The following is a 20,206-nucleotide window of genomic DNA, read 5'->3' on the forward strand; positions in this document are numbered from 1 at the left end:
GACCTTGCAAAGTCTGCAGAGTCGGTTTGGTGGGCTTCAAAAGGAGTGAGTTAGAGGCAAAAAGGAGGCGGGCTGTGAATGAGAACTAGCCCAGGCCAGTGGCTTGTACTGATGTGTCCCAAATGGGTACTTTGTAGTACTTGTATTAGGAGAAAAAGAAAGCAAGAACCGTGGGGGGTGGGAAATAATGAAAAACAGGAAGGGTAGAGAAGGGAGAGAAAGAATGAAGAGGAAGGAGAGGAAGAAAGACTAGGTATATAAATTGGCTTTTCCTGTGTAACAAAACACCCCCAGATTCAGTGGCTTAATAGAGCCACAGCCATTTCATTAATTCTCAGTTCTGGAGTCTGCACTTGGCCTAGGCTCAGCTAGATGGTCCTGCTGGTCTCAGTTGGGCCTCATTCATGCACCTGCAATCAGCTGCCAGTCAGCTCACTGATGGTCCCTGGGGGTTGGCACAGTGGTGGTGACTGGGCATGTGCTTTCGCCATCTGGCAGGCTAGCTCAGGCTTGTGTATGTGCTTACATGGTGGTTCGAGGTTTTAAGAGCAGCAAGACAGCGCAAACTTCCATGCTCAAGCACTTTTCAAGCTTTTGCTTGTATCACATTTGCTAATGTCCCATTGGGCATAGCAAGTGGCAAGGCCAGCCCTTTCAGGGGGTGGAGACATAGACTCCACCTCTTGATAGGAGGACTTGTAAAGTCACCTTGCAAATGGACAAGCATGCTGGGATAGCAAGGATGTATGGCTAGTTCTGCAATCTACCACCAAAGGGAAGGACTAGAAATTTCTTTTGTGGCCACAGTTGGCAGAGACACAGCAGCGTAGGGATTGAGTGTGAGGCTCTCACAGTGAATTAAAAAATGGTATATATTTTTTAAAGATTTTATTTATTTGAGAGAGAGAGGAGAGAAGTGAGAGAGTACAAGCGGGGAGGAGAGGGAGAAGCGGGCTTCCTGCAGAGCAAGGAGCCCGATGCGGAGCTCGATCCCAAGATGCTGGAATCATGACCCAAGCCGAAGGCAGACGCTTAACCAACTGAGCCACTCAGGCGCCCCTAAAAAATGATATTAATATATCACCAGGTTCCTATCTTCCACACTTTATCTGTCAAGTATGGCTGGATAATAAGGTAACTTCTTACTCATTTCCAGTGGGAACAATGAAATCTTTATGGGCAAAAGTTTCTTTGTCTTTTACTCCCCGAAATTGGACTAAGGGACAGTTAAGTGTTTAGTGCATCTCATGTGGCAAATATATTTGGAAACAGAAAGATTTTAACGCACCATACTTTATTTCTAGCCCCAATATGGTATCAAGTGTAAAACAACAAAGGAGAAATTGATGTGGTGGTTTTCTTAGTTGCTTGGTGGAACCCATCCTACCAGCACAGTTATTTGGTTTTTATCTTCATTTATGTATGTTTTCATTGTATTTTATTTCATTATTGAAAATGCAATATCAAAACATAGTTTAAGTAAAGAAAAATGCCCAGCATTTGTTACTACCCAGTGGGAAGAGAAGTTAAGAGAAAGTATCAGGTATGACAATTTGGATTGATTTAAGGTTGTGATAGTTACCTAAATTCAGTTTTCCTGGTGAAATGTTTTCAAAGAAATGGAAGATGGTTTACCTCAGGTTAACTTTGTATAAATATAGCTCACCGTAAGCCTTGCATTAAAAGTGTTCTTCTTGTGAAACCGTAAACTACTGCCCTGTGAAAGAATTAGTTGCTATATCCTTGCATACGCATTTACTTTTCAGGTGGTAATTATTTGTACGCTAAAGCAAGTCATGCCCTGTTTTGAAACACCTTTATTCCACCATGTCCAGTGGCCGGCTGTGGGCGCCTCCCTCAGAGGGTTGGGTCTGGTTATCAGGGAGTCATTCCAAGGTGGGTCTCTCATCATGTGGTCTTCAATACTGCTTCTGCAGCTCTGGACAGAGGTAACCATCTACATTCTAGGCCCTGGAATAGTTTGGCAAGTGTCAGGCTAGGTAAGGGGAGGGGAGGAAAAGAGGGAAAACCGTAGGATGAAGGAGAGAGAAAGAGTACGGCTATACTTCAGAGATACTGTGGGTTGGGTTCCAGGCCCCCACAACAAAGCAAGTCAAATGAAGTTTTTGGTTTCCCAGCACGTACGTAAGCTATCTTTATACTACAGTGTAGTCTATTAAGTATACAATAGCATTATGTCTTAAAAAACGTTGTACATACTTAATTCAAAAATACTTTATGGCTAAAAAATGCTAACCATCATGTGAGCTTTCAGCAACTTGTAATCACTGATCACTATAACAAATACAATAATAATGAACAAGTTTGACATATTGTGAGAATTACCAAAATGGGACATAGAGACACAAAGTGAGTAGATGCTGTTGGAAAAATGGCGCCGATAGACCCGCTCGATGCAGGGTGGCCACAACCCTTCTATTTGTTAAACAACAAAAAACCAAAAACTCCCACAAAAACAAAAACAAAAAACTCCCCCAAGCCCCGTAGTATCTCTGAGGTGCAATAAAGGGAGGTGCAATAAAACTGAGTTATACCCGTAGAAGGGAAAGAACAGAAGAGAACAATGGGGAGAGGGGAGGAGAGAAAAGAAAGCTCTGAGTGCTGCAGAAAAAAATAGCCTGGTGCTAACGGTTGCAAGAGACCCACCAGCTACTTTTCCTGGCCTGGTTTATTCCATCTTGGCACGAAGCCTCACCACAGGGACTATGAGGTCATCTTTTTAGATGTTTCAGAAAGCAATTCCAAAAGCGTTCTCATAGTCACTTCTACAGTAGAACAATGATCACTACCAGGACATTCTTCCTCCTGATTAACTTACTTCTGGGGCTATGGTTTAAGCCAGCTTTTCGACATCCTCTCTGCCTGTGGTAGAGCTGGAGAATACCTAGCCGCCATTTTCTTTCTGTGAGAGCTTTGTGTACTTAGCAGCTATCTTCATAATCCACCACAACTTCCAGGTGGACGTGCAGTTTGACTTTTTTTCCCCAGGCCTGTTCAGATTATATTTTTAATATGTTCAGTTGCTTTTCTGCTCCATCTCTCCAGGGTCCCTCCTGGCCATCCTCTGCTTCACTCTTCATGCTTCAGCAACATCCAACTGATTCTAAATCCTGCCCACTCCATGCCAGTCGTTGGCTCTGTGTCTTGGTTTAGGCTATTTCTTCTCTGGAAAGCTCTTTCCCATTTCTTCGCATAAAGGGCTTTGTGCATCCTTTGGGATGCAGCATGATTGTTACCTCCTTGAGGAAATGCTCCTAGATCCATTTCCCTGCACGGTTTACTGTCCTTCCTCAGAGCTCCTGCTGTGCCTGTGACAGAGCCCACAGCTGGTTCATATGGCACTTCCAGAAAACTTGACATTCTGGATTCAGGCTCTGTTGATTCTCTTGACCAGGCATCCTTGTGCAAGGTGCAACCTGCGCAACCATATGGAGAGGCCCTGTTATTGGCATGTAGTAGGCGTTCGGTAAATGTTTGCTGAATGAAATATCTTTAGAGTTTTCCAAAGCTTTGTCACAATTGAACTCTTCTTGAATGGTGGCATCTAGAACTGAACACACCAGTCTGTGTAGGTAAAGATCTTACTAGGTTGGGTCTGACCAGCAATGGGGCCACCAGAAAGTTCTAGAATCACTTTTTTTTTTTTTAAGATTTTATTTAATTATTTGACAGAGAAAGAGAGACAGCGAGACAGGGAACACAAGCAGGGGGAGAGAGAGAGGGAGAAGCAGGCCTCCCGCCGAGCAGGGAGCCCGATGCGGGGCTCGATCCCAGGACCCTGGGATCATGACCTGAGCCGAAGGCAGACACTTAATGACTGAGGCACCCAGGCGCCCCAAGTTCTAGAATCACTCTTGTTCGTTCCTTGATGGTAATACGTACTACTCTATAGTCAAGAACCTGCATATCCCTGACCTTCTCCTGTATATGCCCGCAAACCTAACTTTCACCATCATCTCTATCTGTGCAATTTGCTTTTTCTCCTAGTGTGGAGAAGCTTCTCTTTGCTTATTTCTGCCCTTGTTCCCAAATTATCACAACCTCTTTGTTCTCTGGTTGTTTCTTCCATGGTGGTGTCAACACCAGAAACTGTCAGCCACTCTGCCCCTCAATCTGGGCCACTAGTTAATCGTTAGGTTTCATATTAAGTACTGAGTCTTTCAGGATGCTGTATGTCACCAGCGGGTTTTTTTTTATTGATCCTTGGACCAGCATCGTATTACCCCAGAGGGCCGCGGTACAACCGTCTGGGGCTGGCTGACTGTTACCTGTGTACTTGGCCTGTTTTGCTGATTATCCCCAGGATGCTTGGGCCCTGTGGCTGGCACCTGGGGCCTCTGATCAGGCTCCGAGCACAGGAGTCCTGATTCTTGGATGTGGCTTGCTTCTCTGAGAGTTTACTCAGCGCTGGAGCAGGGCTTGAACTGCGTACAGAGATCATTTCCTTCCCACCCAAGCCACTTGTACAGTCTGCTTGCCCCCCGCCCCCCATCCCGCTCACTCTGGTATTACCCTGGCTTTTAGCCAGTTTGATAAATAGAGGAAGTTGGATGCATTTCCAGCCTCCCTGATGTCATGGTTTGGGGCAGTCTGCAACTGGGGGAGGTTTCAGTTAATCCTAGCAATTGGTGAATTTGCTGTTCTCCTCTGAGCAGTTTCTCTGTTTTGTGCCATGTGTCCTTTTGTGACTTGCCCTTTCCTTTCAATGATGTAAGAAGCCCAAACATTGGCAATCACTAATGTTTTGTTCCTGGAGGCTGGTGCTGATTGGGTCCTGATTCCTGTTTAGTTTCTATAGGAGATAAAGGATGGTGGGTGTGTGGTGACAGTGGCCAGGAGGGACCCCAGGGGCTGAAGGATGTGGAGCTCTTTCGTTAAGTTTAGGCCTCTTTGTCCATCAGGCATTGCACATCATTGCTTTTGACATTCTTTTCCACAACTTGCTCAAGTGAGTTTCTGCTCCCCGGCTGGGAAGCTGATTTCTTGGCTCCGCAACCAGAAGGCTTTGTGCTATCATTGGGGCCTTTCTAATTGGATTAGGGCTGGGCCAGGGGAGTTGGCCTCCGGCTGAGCGAGTGATGGCATTACCTGCTAGTTAGCCTCCCTCGGAGCTTACTGGGGAGCTCTTTCTGGAGAACCTGGATGGCTTGGTCCTCTGTCTCTTCTGCTTTTCTTTGCTAGAAGAAATATATTTAATTGCATAAGTAATACACAGATATGTGTCTTGTGTTCTCTTGGGCTTCATCTTTCCCCCCCGTCACACTGCTTTCTGTGGAGGCTTGGTAGGTTTCCTTCCAGGCTTTTTCGTGTGCATTCTTACTTGTCACTACATAAATAAGCATGCATATGTATAGCTTTTCTTGTTTCTTAACAGATCCTAGTATATGTATTATTAACAAACTTGATTTTTTCTTTTGGTTTACATGTATTCACAACAATCTCTATATGTCAACATGTAGATCAACTTCATCTTCTTAAGCATCGCATAATATTCCATAATATGGATGGACCATCATTTATTTAACTATTCATCTACTGATGGAGAGAGACTTAGGCTTTTTTCCCCAGTCACATGAAGCTGCAATGACAGCTTTTTTGTGTGTGTGTCAGTATTTCTGTAGGGACAACCTCTGGAATGAGAATTTCTGGATCAAAAGGTATGCACACTTAACATTGCAAAGCCTAGCTACACTATTCTCTCTTAGTTGAGGTTTCCTTTCTTTTCTTTTCTTTTTTTTTTTTAAGATTTTATTTATTTATTTGAAAGAGCACGTGCGAGAGCACAAGCAGGGGGAGCAGCAGAGGGAGAGGGAGAAGCAGGCTCCCCACTGTGTAAGGAGCCTGATGCTGGTCTCGATCCCAGGACCCTGGGATCATGACCTGAGCTGAAGGCAGACGCTTAACCAACTGAGCCACCCAGGTGCCCTAAAGTTGACACCAACAGTGTATGTGAGTGTTCATTTCCCCACATGCTCTACAGCTTTGGATATTTCTAGCATTTTACATTTCTTCATCCAGTGGGCAAAACAAACTTTATTGTTGTTCGACTTCTTTTTCTACCTGAAGGTACTCCAAAGGAGCAAAGAGAGCCTCGTGTTGTTTATTAATAAACTTGGTGACCATGAACCATGAAGTGTGTTTCATTGTGGCTGTCAGTAATGTTTTGAAGAGGCAATGTGCTTGAGGTGTGAAATATCATCAAAAATCCCTAGGTAGAAAATCTTTGTTTGCACAAATGTGAAGTGAAATTATTTCCATACTCAAGTCGCAATCAATTTGTTTCTTTGATTATTTGAATGCTTTTCAGTTGTTAATCCTACATTCATTCCACATTGAGCACTGGGCCATGTGTTTGTAATTTGTTCATTCTAGGACAGGATGACATGCTTGGCCTTCATTTTTGTCTTCTTTGAACATTGCTTAATGAAGTTTTTCTGACATATCAAGCTTTATTAAGAACCTTTTTTTTTAAAAGATTTTATTTTTAAATAATCTCTACACCCCGTCTGGGGCTTGAACTCACAACCCCAAGATCAAGCGTCACATGCTCCACCAACTGAGCCAGCCAGATGCCCCAAGAACTACTTTTTTTTTTTTTTTGGTAGAGAACATATCAGGGGCGCCTGGGTGGCTCAGTGGGTTAAGCGCCTGCCTTCGGCTCAGGTCATGGTCCCAGGGTCCTGGGATCGAGCCCTGTGTCCCGGCTTCCCGCTCAGCCGAGAGTTTCCTCCTGCCTCTCCCTCTGCCTGCCCCCTCATGTTCTCTCTCTCGTGCTCTCTCTATCTCAAATAAATCTTAAAAAAAAAAAGGACATATCATGATCAATAGAAACTCACCCTGACTCCTTATTTCTTCTTTGTTTTGTTTTTTTTTTTTAAAGATTTTCTTTATTCATTTGAGACACAGATACAGAGAGAGAGAGCATGAGCAGGGGAGAGGCAGAGGGAGAGGGAGAAGCAGGCTTCCCGCTGAGCGGGGAGCTCGATGTGGGACTCGATCCCAGGACCCCAGGATCATGACCTGAGCTGAAGGCAGACGCTTAACCATCTGAGCCACCCAGGAGCCCCTTTATTTCTTCTTTGAATTCATATCTTGGATTCTTCCTTGAGCATTGAACTTCTGTCTGTTGACTGAAACCAGAAGTAGGTCATTTGGTTCCAAGATTACCTATAGATTGTTTCCTCTCGTAACTCTTGATTTGAAAATCATTATGCCTGTATTTCACATGAAGGGATACCATTGTGTGACGGGACTGTCCTCTTCGAGTTAATAGTTATACCAGTGTTTTGGTTTCGAAGCGGGCATAGTGGAATATTGTGAAAGATATAAGTCGGGTTGTCACCAATGCGCTCTGCCTTGGGTGGGCATACTCTTCCCTTCACTGGTATGCATCCGCCTTGTCCCTCACTCTTGTCCTTGCCAGTACCCCCACAACCCCTTTCAACTCTGAGCCAAACTTAACACTCAATAGAGTTCTTTATTTGGCCCCTCTGTGGAGAAAGAATTCTGCCTCTGGTTTTAGGTGCACAAGAGACATAAATGACCCAATTGTTGCTATCAAGGAGTTTAGGTTCTAGGGAAGTTAAGTCACAAAACCACGTAGAAGTAACTAACAAAGCATGGTCTCTACAAGGTACTACCTCCCCCCCAGATCCGATCACTACATTGTCCAGTGCCCCTGCCATGCTGTTAATGAAGCCTGAGACTGAGCAGTAATACACGCTACTAAAACACTAACACGGCCAGCCCCAACACCAGCTTCAGGCTGGTCTTGCAGTTGAAAATGAGTTCTTTGGGAGCAGGGTTTGCTTCCTCCATTTCTTTTGTTATCTCTGCTTCCAAGTTCAAGCCCTTGTATACAGCAGGGGGTCTGCGGGCCACAGCCAACGGGCTGACGGTAGCTTGAAGCATTACAGTGCCAAGAGGGCCCACTTCACATTGATCTGATTTTCTTTTTCTCATTTTCAGATTTGTGCAGAGTCTCTCCATCTTTTCTTTTGAATTGCCTGCTGCCAGGTGAGTGAGGCTTTTTTTACATGAGAATGGTGTAGAAATAACATGTTTGGTTGGTTGGTTTTTTTTTTTCTCTCAAATGACCTCCCTTCATTTCAAATCCCTATCCCTTAACTACTGTATTCTTTTTTGTTTGGTTTTGTCTTTAACTCCTCACTCCTACTTGGAGCCTTCTTCTTCAGACATTTTCTTTTCTTTGCGTATTCTATTGTGGATCCATTTCTTCTTGCTAATCCAGTTGTTTTTTAAGAACTTTCAGAAGTGGGTACAGATTTTGAAGTCACTTGGTGCAGTGAAATCTGGGGAAGGAAAACGATTGTTTCCAGAGAACTCTTTGGGATTTGGTTTCACTCTTCCTCTTTCCTTCTTTCTCCCTGGACTGGCTTCCCTGTCTCCAACAGCTCTTCTCATGCTTTGAAATGGACTAGTGAACGTTCTCTCTCTCTTTTTTAAAATACATTTGTTTTTTGTTTTTTTTTAAGATTTTATTTATTCATTTGAGAGAGAGAGCACAAGCAGGGAGAGCGGCAGGCAGAGGAAGAGGAAGAAGCAGGCTCCCCACTGAGCAGGGAGCCCGATGCGGGGCTTGATCCCAGGACTCGGAGATCATGACCTGAGCTGAAGGCAGTCACTTAACCAACTGAGCCACCCAGGTGTCCTTGAACGTTCTCTTTTTTACTTAAAGTGCTGTGCCCACGCAGCTTCCAAAGGCTCCTCCCAACCATATTTCAGCTCCCAGCTCTCTTCTACACAGAAATTTTTAAACCACTACTGACTTACACTTCCTGTTTCCTTTGAGACTCCTAAATATTGGTTATTTCTGGGACTTCACTGGTATAAACAATAGAAATCTTATGACCAATGCAAGTATTAATTGCAATTAATAAAAATTATAATGATCCTGTTATAATTGAAATGATAAATAACAACATAGTTATTATGTTAAATGCTGATACGTTATTATTATAGATAAGGTTAAAATATCTGAGCAGAGTCACCCAGCTAGTAAATGGCCAAGCTGGGCCTTGAAGCAGGAGTTGGCATGGTGTGATGACAAAGGCCAGGAAGGGCACAGAATATTGGTGGGTGGTTTGCTTTTCTTAGTACCTCACTTCTAATCAAATAAGATCTTCTGATGATACAAACCATGTACTTCTGCCCCATCCCTGTCCCTATCCCCCAGTGTAGATCACCATCTTGAGGGTACTTTTAAGGAGAGTCTCCTATTTTTCTCCTCTGCATATTGACGGAATTACCCTGCGGCAACAGATTCCAGACCAAATCAATTAAAAGTCTTTTCCGAGGGGGCACCTGGGTGGCTCAGTTGGTTAAGCGACTGCCTTCGGCTCGGGTCATGATCCTGGAGTCCCGGGATCGAGTCCCGCATCGGGCTCCCTGCTCAGCAGGGAGTCTGCTTCTCCCTCTGACCCTACCCCCTCTCATGCTCTCTCTCTCTATCTCATTCTCTCTCTCAAATAAATAGATAAAATCTTTAAAAAAAAAAAAAAGTCTTTTCCGAGTGCCTGCTGTGGGTGGAGTTGCGTGCTGCTGGGCTTGGGGTGAGGTGGAGACGGAGTCTGTACAGGCAAGGATACTGTGTTCCGGTGCCTTGGTGTTCTTTTTGGGCTAAGTTGAGTCTCATGGACCATGACGAGAACGTTAAAAAAAAAAAAAAAGTCACTATTTCTTTGGCTACACCAATGACCAATGAATCTAAGTACATAGTAGCTATAAGTTCTCGAGGGCAGGAAAGATATCTGTCTTGTTTGTTGTAGTATCATAAGTCCCAAGCGTAGTACCTTGCATGTAATAGAACCTCAACACAGTTTTATAAACCAGATGGATGAATGTGGGAAATAATTCCCAAATCTATTTACATTTAGCACCAGAGTATACTGTAAACTTGTCTTATAATTCTGCTTGTAATAATAGCTAACACTTTTTGACTATACTAAGTCTTCATTATGGTACTTAATTTCATTTCTACAGAACCCTATGAGGTAGATTTTATCATGACCTCCAATTTTTAGATGAAGAATTGAGGTCCAGAGAGCTTAAGGAACAGGTGAAGGTTACCCTGTAAGTGGTGGAGCCCTGGGTTCGAAGGCAGGCCGTTGGCTCTACCAGGCATACGCTTGTTCAACATACTTAACCATGCACTGGGAAAGAAGCCTGAAGAATGAGGGGAGAGACGAAGTGGGCTTTCGCTTTGCCTTGGGTCTTCACACATCGGGTAATGAAGAGGCTGAAAGAGGCTGGGCGATTGCAGGTAGGACAGTGGAGGAGTTTGGACATGAGTGAGGGAGTTGGAAAATATCGGACCTTTCACAGAGTTTTGTATTTGTTTACTTTAAGTGCACAATTTATTTCTAATCTTGCACATCTGATAATGATTCACTTGTTTTATTGAATAAAGCTTCCCTCCACCCCCCGCCCCCCCCCCGCCGCATTAGAAAGCACTTAATGCTTATTAAGGAAATCATTTTGCACTGCAAAGACCAAACAAATCATGTCCTTCCATTTGCTTCTAGAGACATGAAAGCTTCATATTACCATCATGCTGGATGGTTCCCCATTGATCTGACTTTGTGCAATGACAAATGATACACAAAGCTGCCATTTTGGAGTTCATATGCAGCACTTACCACTTAACCCAGTTTCTGTTGTCGTTAGGACATGGGCTTTTTTGGGCATATGAGATGTCATTTCTCTTACTACAGCGTTGCTGGCTTTAGTTCTTGGTGACTTCATCTTCAAAAAATTTTGTTGCTGAAGTTCGGAATGGTTCCTTTTGTCCTATATTTATTCAGATTACCCTAGTTTACAAGATTTGAAATTGCTGTTAGACATTTCTGTGAGCATTCCAGAGACTTCTGTAAATAGTCTTATTTGATTTATAAAATGGGTAAAAATGTGAGGACTTTCCTTGTCAGGTTTTGGCACCACGGTTATCCTAGCCTGGTAAAAATGAGTTAGGCTGTGCTCTCTTTCTCTATTCTTGGAGTTTTTGTGAGATTGGAAATCTTGTTTTTTAAATATTTAATAGAATCACCAGTGAAAATATCAGGGACTGGACTTTTCTTTGTCTTTCGGAAAATTTTTGAGACTTCTAATGATTAGACATCTACTCACGTTTATGATTTCTTCTTGATTCCTTTTTGGTTAAGTTTTATGTTTTGCATAGGGATTTGCCCATTTCTATCTAGATTTTCAAAATTATTGAATAATGTTATCCCTAAGATCCTTATATCTTGTATGTTTATAGCATTTTCAATTATATTGCTTTTTAAATTCTTTCCACTGATTATTTGCTGGTGCTCACTCTCTTTTCCTCCCCTTTCTCCCCCTCCTCCCCTCCTCTTAATTTTGCCAGAATTGTCTCTCCAAAGAACAACCTTGGCTATGTTAATAACTTTTATTTTATGTCTTTTTTATATATCATTATTTAATGCTTTTTATTATTTCCTTTTTATTTTTTTAAAGATTTTATTTATCTTGAGAGAGAGAGAATGAATGGGAGTGGGGTGGGGTGGGTAGGAGCAGAGACAGAGGGAGAGAATCGTAAACACACTCCCTGCTAAGCGTGGAGCCCGATGTGGGGCGCCATTGTATGATCCTGAGATCATGACCAGAACTGAAATCAAGGGTCTGAGGCTTAACCGACGGAGCCACCCAGGCACTCCTAAAAGATTTTCTTTTTAAATAATCTCTACATCCAATGTTGGGGCTGGAACCTACAACTCCAGGATCAAGAGTTGCATGTTCTACTGGCTGAACCAGCAGGCGCCCCTCTAATATGTACATTTAAAATGTAAATTTCACTCTAAAGATCTTTAGTTCTATCCTACATGCTTTGAAATACAGTCTTTTTTATTATTGATCAAGTCAAACATTTTCTAATATATGTAATGACTTCTTCTTTGACCTGTAAGTTTGTTAAATAACAATTTACCTTTTTATTATGGTTTAATTGTCTTGCAGTCAGAGAAATGCTCCTTTTTCCTTCTCCAGTTCTGTAAAACATTTTTGAGACTTCTTGTATGGCTTAGTTTTCATAACTACTCCCAAGTGGAGTGGAGGGTTTATAGATGGTCTTTAAGTCAGGTTGGTTAAATGTGTCATTCAAATATTCTATATTCTTAGTGACTTTCTTATTTGAATTTTACCAATTGATGATAGAGATGTTAATTTGTCATCTTCTTATTGAATCTAACCTTTTATGAATGAACCATTTTATTTATAGGTAATGCTTTTTGCTTTACAGTATAATTTGTCTGATATTAGTATAAACATATTTTCTTTTGATTAATATTGACATTACATATCTTCCCATCCTTTTATTTTCAAACTTGTTGTATCATTATGTTCTAGTTGTGTCCTTATAAATACCATAGTTGAATTTTGGTGTTTTTTTTTTCCAGTCTGATGATCATTGCTTTTTTTTTTTTGATCATTGCTTTTTCATTGAATCATTTAGTCCATTTATATTTAATGAATCATTGATTCACGTGCATGTTTACATTTACCATATTCTATTTTTCCTAATCATTTTTCTTTCTTTTGCTCCCTTTTGGAGCTTTCTTTCAAATTATCTGAATATTCTAAACATCCCCCCATCCACTTGTTAGGACGTTATATACCGCACTTCTATTTTTTAACAGCTAGTATAAAAATCACAATGTCTACCCAACTTTTCAATGTCTAAAGATAATCCATACCTTAGCCTCATTTAATATAATATAAGGACCTTGGAAGACTTAAATTTCTTAATTTCATTTTTTTCATCTCCTAATTGAGATATATATGATCTATATTATATAATGTATATGTAAATAATATAGTTGTCATTTTTATGCTATCATGTTTGACTTATCCCTGCAAGATATTATTGTTAATGTTTTATATAGTCAACATTCATTTGTTACGCTAAGCGAATTAAGTCAATCAGGGAAAGATAATTATATTATCTCACTCATGTGGAATTTAAGAAACAAAACAGAGGATCATAAGGGAAGAGAGGAAAAGATGAAACAAGACGAAATCAGAGAGGGAGACACACCATGAGAGACTCTTAATCATAGGAAACAAACTGAGGGTTGCTGGAGGGGAGGGGGGTGGGGGGATGGGGTCACTGGGTGATGGGCATTAAGGAGGGCACTGGGTGTTATATGCAACTGATGAATAACTGAACTCTACATCTGAAACTAATGATATACTATATGTTAATTAATTGCATTTAAATAAAATGAGATAATTAAAAGAAAAACCATTCTTTTGGATTTACCAGTATGTAGTACCACCCTTAGCTCTAGGCAGCTGGGGCCTCTGGCCTGTGTCTCATGCTTTAGAGGTCCCCTGTCTGACCCTTCCCTAGTCATACCCCTCTCTAAGGGTGAGAAGTTTGTGACACAAAGAAATGATGCCCACCTGGAACCTGCTTCACTCCGCCCCCAACCCTTGCTCCTAGATCTTGCTATGGGACCCTGGGACCCTGGAATTCCCTATCCAGTCATTGTGTGCCTATTTCCAGGACCTGAGCAGGCCTCTCCCCGCAGGCAAGTCATGCTGCAGGGGTCCATACCTTTAGACCTAAGGGATGACCAAGGGGTAGCTGCTTGCAGGGACAGAGGGGGGTTTAGATGTACAGGCTGGGCTGTCCACATACATGTGCACAAAACCTCTTGTATTTTGAGATGGAGCCTCAGTGGAAGAGTAAGGGCAAATTGTACCTCCTTTAATTTATTTTTTTATTTTTATTTATTTTTATTTTTTTAAAGACTTTATTTATTTATTCATGAGAGACAGAGAGAGAGAGAGAGAGGCAGAGGGAGAAGCAGGCTCCCAAGGAGCAGAGAGCCCGATGCGGGACTCGATCCCAGGACCCTGGGATCATGACCTGAGCCAAAGGCAGACGCTTAACCATCTGAGCCACCCAGGCGCCCTAATTTATTTTTTTTATTTAAAAACATTTTTTTAAGTAAGCTCTATGCCCAAAATGGGGCTTGAACTTACAAACCCAAGATCAAGAGTCACATGCCCTACACACTGAGCCAGCCAGGCACCCCTGGACCTCCTTTTAAACTCTTAACCTGTGTATCGCAAATGTTAGGAATGGGCTTGGTCACACGTAACCACTTTCTTTGTTCTTCATTCCTTGTTGCATCTCAGATCTTACAGCTTTTGCCTGAGTATATCTTTCAGGATTTGCTTCAGGGAGGATTTGCAGGTAGTGAACAATATCACAGTCTTTTTTTGTCTGTCTTCTGGCTTCCACTGTTGCTTCTGAGAAGATAGCTGTCAGTCTATCACATGCTCCTTTGAAGGTAAACTGTCTGGTTTTCTCTGGCTACTTGTAAGTTTTTCTCTTTATCTTTGGTTTTCTTCAATTTCACTATTTTGTGTCTAGGTGTAGATTTCCTTTTATTTATTGTACAGATTCTTTAGGCTTCTTGAATCTGTGGATAGATGGTTTTCACCAATTTGGGGTCATTCAGTCATTATCATTTCAAACCTTGACTCTTTTTTCCTTTTTGAAAAAATTTTTAAAGATTTTATTTATTTATTTGTCAGAGAGAGCGCAAGCAGGGGGAGCGGCAGACAGAGGGAGAAGCAGGCTCCTGGCTGAGCAGGGAGACCGATGCAGGACTCAATCCCAGGACCCTTTGACATTTTTAAAGAGTACAGGCCAGATATTTTTTTTCTAAGATTTTATTTATTTGATAGAGAGATAGAGAGCACAAGTAGGCAGAGAGGCAAGCAGAGGGAGAGGGAGAAGCAGGCTTCCCGCTGAGCAGGGAGCCTGATGCGGGGCTCGATCCCAGGACCCTGGGATCATGACCTGAGCCGAAGGCAGATGCTTAACCGACTGAGCCACCCAGGTGCCCCTCCTTTTTGAATTTGAAATATATGTTAGACCTTGTATTTTTTTTCTCCATGTCTCTGAACTTTTCTTTTGTATTTCATATCTGGAGCTCAGATTTACTTCATTAGGCCCATAACCTCAGGCGTAAGTGGCTCCTTTGTTTATATTACCTCCCTGAGTTCCTGCTTTCACTTCCCCTTTGGCGTGGTGATTCTTTTCTATCTTGTCAGCTTTTTGATATATTTAAGAAAATGCTCTTAATATGTCATTTGTAATTTTTGATTGTCTTCAGCAGAAGGTTTGGTCTAAATAACAGAACCCAACATATTCTTGGAACACTGAAGAAATTTTTTTTCCTGAGGTATTTGCTATATCAGGGTCTTTTAGTAGAGTTCAAATAAAATTTAACTATGCTTTTACTAACAGTTTCTGGATTCCTTTTTTAGAGTAAACACATGACCAGAGACTCAAGGGGGGAAAAAAAAAAGCAACCCTGAGATTCTCTGACTTCTTTGACACTTGAATGATCCACGTCAATTGCTTTATTTGCACTGAGAACCTCTTCAGCACCTCCCTTTTAAATTTCCCCTTGTGCAAGTCTGGTTAACCAACACTTATGACTCAATGTAAGTATCTCAAAGGCATAAAGTTTTCTAGGAGACTTAGGGAACAATTACCACACCTCTTGTTACTTCGGTCAAAAATATTGATCATTGCATATATCACAGCCGCCATGGTATAATCGAAATATGCCTGTTAATCAGAGGTAATAGAGAATAACCCTTACCCAGACCTGCCCTAAAGTGGTATCAAGCTATTGCCCCCCCACTTTTAAGCCTTATTCTTTAATTATTCTATATTTAGATAAAGATAAATTTATCATTTATTGCTATTCAAGGTTGCACTGATGACATATGTGTCTTTAAAAATATGATAAGTGATAGTGTATTTAAAGAAATTGAAGAGATCTAGAACAATTCCTTGGAGGGGTACAGACAGGGCCATGGCCTACAGTCGTGTCGCTTGTGTACTGTGCAACCCCAGGGGTTGCCATTTACATCAGAGTCCACAACCATAAAAGGGGGCCCAGGACCATGATGAAGCTTGGAAAATCTTCTATGAGTGATTGTCTAGAGTCAAGGTCTAGGTTTTAACTGTTTAAATGCTAGCAGATAGTTTTCTTTGTAATTGATGTGATCTTACCAGCCATCCTCAGCACCTCGAAAATTTGCTAAGAATCAGTGGCTGTTTAAATCTTCTTTCTTGATGACCTGGAGAGCATTGAGCTAACCCAAGTTACCCTGGAAGATGAAGAAAAGTTCCAGCTCAAAAAGATGGAAATGACTTTCATGTATAATGAATAAGGCTTTCAACAAAATCCACAGATTTCCCTCTTTGATCAGTGATCCTAGGACTTTATGGCTTAGCAGGATGTCCTCCAGCTTGTACAGAAGGCACTAAGGGCTGCATTATTTTATTTTATTTATTTATTTATTTTTTTTATTTTTTTTTTATTTTTTTTTAAAGATTTTATTTATTTATTTGAGAGCGAGAATGAGAGAGAGAGAGAGAGCATGAGAGGGGGAGGGTCAGAGGGAGAAGCAGACTCCCTGCCGAGCAGGGAGCCCGATGCGGGACTCGATCCCGGGACTCCAGGATCATGACCTGAGCCGAAGGCAGTCGCTTAACCAACTGAGCCACCCAGGCGCCCGCTGCATTATTTTAAATACCATAAAATCTCTCCTATTAGGAAATGTATATTCAGTCTTGAGGAAAGATACTTCAGGCTTGATAACCGAAAGCAGTCTTTTCAGTGGTAGCTGGTCTGTAGTAAGTCCTTCTTGATCCATACTCTCTTTCCAAGATGATTGCTGGCGTCACCCTTCATTCTGACCTTTCCTGCTCTCATTTGGGAATTGAGTACAAGCTCTCTTCAGTGAAAAGGCATGGTTTATTTTGATCAGAGGCCCACGTTATGGCACATAATAACCAGTCACTGTGTACTGTGATTTAACTTTGACCGTATCTTATACCACTCGGGAGGTCCTGCCCTAGGATTTGGCAAAGCTCAAGAATGAGTTTGCAGAAATTTTGAAATTATATAATAGCATCTTGCATTTGTTGATTCATTTCACCTGATAGACTCAGACGTTTACTTCCAAGGAGGCACATTCTCAGGAGGCCAGCACTGTGGCCTGGTAGAAAGAGTAGGAGTCCCACCAAACAGCCAAATGACCTTGACCCATCTCCTAGAACATGTGGGACCTCTTCCTTCATGTGTAGAATAGGGGTTTGAGGCTAGGTGAATTCCGAGTTCCTTTCCAAAAATAAACTGCTCTGATGATACTCTTTCCAGAACTAAAATTAGGTACTTGCACAGTCAATCTTCTAAGTCAGTTCTACAAATTCCAGGTAGAGTTGAGTCAAGGCATTTGTATAGGAGAGTTTTTGGGGTTTTTTTGTTTGTTTGTTTGTTTTGGTAGAGGTTTGTTTCACTAAATATAGACTTTTTAAAAAAATAACAGTGCTTTTGGAGGGGAACTGAGTTCAGAAATAAAAAATAGATTGGTTTTTAAACTTTCAAATGAAACTTTTTGTGACATACGCCTAAGTGTACAATTCGATGAGTTTCAGGAACTGAACACACCCATGTAACCTGCACACAGAATGTTACCTGTACCTCAGAAACCCCTTTGTGCCCACGTCTAATTATTATACCCGCACCCCCGTCCAAGGATAACCACTCTCCCTACTCCTTGCTCCATCGATTGGTTTTGCCTGCTTTTGTACCTCCCATGAATGGAATTCTGTACACTATGCATTCTTTCACGTCTGGCTCCTTTATCTCACTTTATGTCTCTGAGATTCATCAATATTGTTGTGTGTAGCTGTAGCAGACGCTTACATTTTCCTCCAGAGAGACATTGCTACATCTTTGCATTCTGGTTCGAGGGACTCATTTGGGAGGGTCAATAATATGCCATTATGAACAGAGAGAGGATAAAAGTGTTGAAGAGCAGAGCCAAACCAGAGGCATTTGACAACTTATTAACATAGTGTATTATTATTATGTTTTTAAAGAGTAAATTTTCTTTGAAGATTTTATTTATTTGACACAGAGAGAGAGACAGCGAGGGAGGGAACACAAGCAGGGGGAATGGGAGAGGAAGAAACAGGCTTCCCACTGGGCAGGGAGTCCGATGCTGGGCTAGATCCCAGGACCCCAGGATCATGACCTGAGCTGAAGGCAGACGCCTAACGACTGAGCCATCCAGGCGCCCCAACATAGTGTATTATTAATATATGATACAGCTTATTGATTTAAAAAATGTAAGCCCTCTTTGGAAGGAGAAGGACTCACCTCCTGTCTCAGACATTATCATGCCACGTCCAAGGAAAGAATTCCCTCACTGGTACTGGTGATGGCTATTAAGTTACAGGATCCTTAAAGATTGCCAGCTTTTGGGCGCCTGGGTGGCTCAGTCGTTAAGCGTCTGCCTTCGGCTCAGGTCATGATCCCAGGGTCCTGGGATCGAGTCCCACATCGGGCTCCCTGCTCGACAGGAAGCCTGCTTCTCCCTCTCCCACTCCCCCTGCTTGTGTTCCTGCTCTCGCTGTCTCTCTGTCAAATAAATAAATAAAATCTTTAAAAAAAAAAAAAGATTGCCAGCTTTTCCTTGGGGCTGAGAAATTATGTTTTACCCCCATCTTTCCGTGCCCTCGTCCCCGTAATCCCTGCACTGTTTTACCCTGCACATGCCGGGTGCAAAATAGGTATCTGTCGACCTATGACAACGAGTGAAGAGTACAGCTAGCGTTTATAGTGGCTTCCCAGGGCTTACTCACCACAGCAACGCTGTCGGGTTGGAATCCCGGCCATTGGAAAGAACTTGTCCAAAGTCATTCAGACACTGCATGGCAGAGCCAGAACCTTGCGACTCCTGCTCTTCAGTCTTCGCCACCGGGCATGTGCACTCTATTGTTCTGAGGCTGGCAGAAGCTGCGGTGGTGGCTGGGGTCGTGGGTGCTCCGTGGTCAGGACTTCTGGCAGCCGAGAGCATACAGCCTGGTTTGCCCTGGCCGCTCGCCCTGGGGCTGTGTAGGGGGAGCCTGCTCAGTGGGCTCTCACTTCCCCATTCTTGTGCCTGAGCCCGTGGGCAGATTGTGACCTCCTGGCTGGCTTCTTCCTCCCTCGGCATCCCGTGCCAGCCGCCGCTGCCGGTGCTGACTGCCTGGCATGGGGTTCTGTTGGCCAACTCCTCCACCGTTAGAGGAACTGACACAGTCTCAGGATTTGCCATTCTCTCTGTGTGCCAGGCTCCCCCCCTCAATACACTTTTTTTATTGCCCCTCAATAAATATTTGTTGAATGAATGAATGCATGAATGGTAAATGAGGCTTTTAAATTCAGTTTTGATACGAACTGTGCTTTTAAAAAATGTTGACTCTGTCCTCCTGACCACTAAAGATGCAAGCAGTGATAATGGACTTGTAGGTAATAAAGAGGAAATCCTTTTACAGTATAAGACATAAACAGGAGTAGAATTATTTATAGGGTTCTCCAACCCCTTCTGATTCTTAGCATAGTTTTTAACCAGCATTTATATAGTAGTAATAATTATATATGCAGCGCTTTTTGTTTTTAACTTCTCCTCTTGATATTTTGCATGCATTGATGTTTTCCATAAATTCACAGGGACCACGTTTTTAAAAATTTTTTTTAAATTTAATTTTGAGTGAAGTATAGTTGACATTCAATATTACATTAGTTTCAGGTGTACAACAAAGCAATTTGACAGTTCTGCACATTATGAAATGCTCCCCACGTTAAGTGTAGTTACTATTGGACGTCATACAAATTTATTACAATATTACCGACTGTATTTTTTATGCTGTACTTTTCATCCCCGTGACTTATTTATTTTATAACTGGAAGTTTGTCCCCCTTAATCCCCTTCACCTATTTTGCCTGTCTCCTCTGGCAACCACTAGTTTGTTCTCTGTATTTGTGAGTCTGTTTCTGTTTTTTTGTTTTGTTTTGTTTTTAGTAATTTTTAATGTAATATGATACCCCACTGGGTGGTCCTCCCATAATAAACAGAGGTTTTGCTCTTTATAGCCAGTGCCCCATCTGGCATTGCCAGTTCTCTGGAACGAGAGTAATTTTTTTTTTTTTAAGATTTTATTTATTTATTTGACAGAGAGAGAGACAGCGAGAGAGGGAACACAAGCAGGGGGAGTGGGAGAGGGAGAAGCAGGCTTCCCGCTGAGCAGGGAGCCCGATGCGGGGCTCGATCCCAGGACCCTGGG

The 20,206-nt window shown here is 42.2% G+C and overlaps 1 protein-coding gene and 1 long non-coding RNA gene across 11 annotated transcripts in view; one reads left to right on the forward strand and one right to left on the reverse strand.

Moving 5' to 3' along the window:
* The window catches only part of ADGRG2 (adhesion G protein-coupled receptor G2), a 131,664-nt gene that overhangs the window by 42,655 nt on the left and 68,803 nt on the right, over positions 1 to 20,206 (forward strand). For 6 of the 10 annotated variants that reach the window (XM_081809072.1, XM_081809077.1, XM_081809079.1 and 3 more), the window contains exons 1-2: positions 9,274 to 9,322; positions 9,539 to 9,619. The exons of 1 other annotated variant lie outside the window; for it this stretch is intronic. The gene's annotated coding sequence lies outside the window, so the exon portion shown is untranslated. Of the gene's footprint in view, positions 1 to 5,786; positions 5,971 to 7,989; positions 8,038 to 9,273; positions 9,323 to 9,538; positions 9,620 to 20,206 lie in introns of those variants that run through there. 3 more of the 10 variants (XM_081809076.1, XM_081809073.1, XM_081809074.1) reach the window with 2 other exon arrangements.
* Positions 1,836 to 19,291, reverse strand: LOC145717883 (uncharacterized). Its single transcript, XR_014141384.1, has 3 exons — positions 18,743 to 19,291; positions 16,100 to 16,197; positions 1,836 to 1,971 (listed from the first exon to the last, which is right to left on the reverse strand). It is a non-coding gene; the product is annotated as an uncharacterized LOC145717883 (long non-coding RNA).

Source organism: Leptonychotes weddellii, chromosome X, assembly GCF_054177405.1.
Source record: "Leptonychotes weddellii isolate Sample4059 chromosome X, ASM5417740v2, whole genome shotgun sequence".
NCBI lineage: Eukaryota > Metazoa > Chordata > Mammalia > Carnivora > Phocidae > Leptonychotes > Leptonychotes weddellii.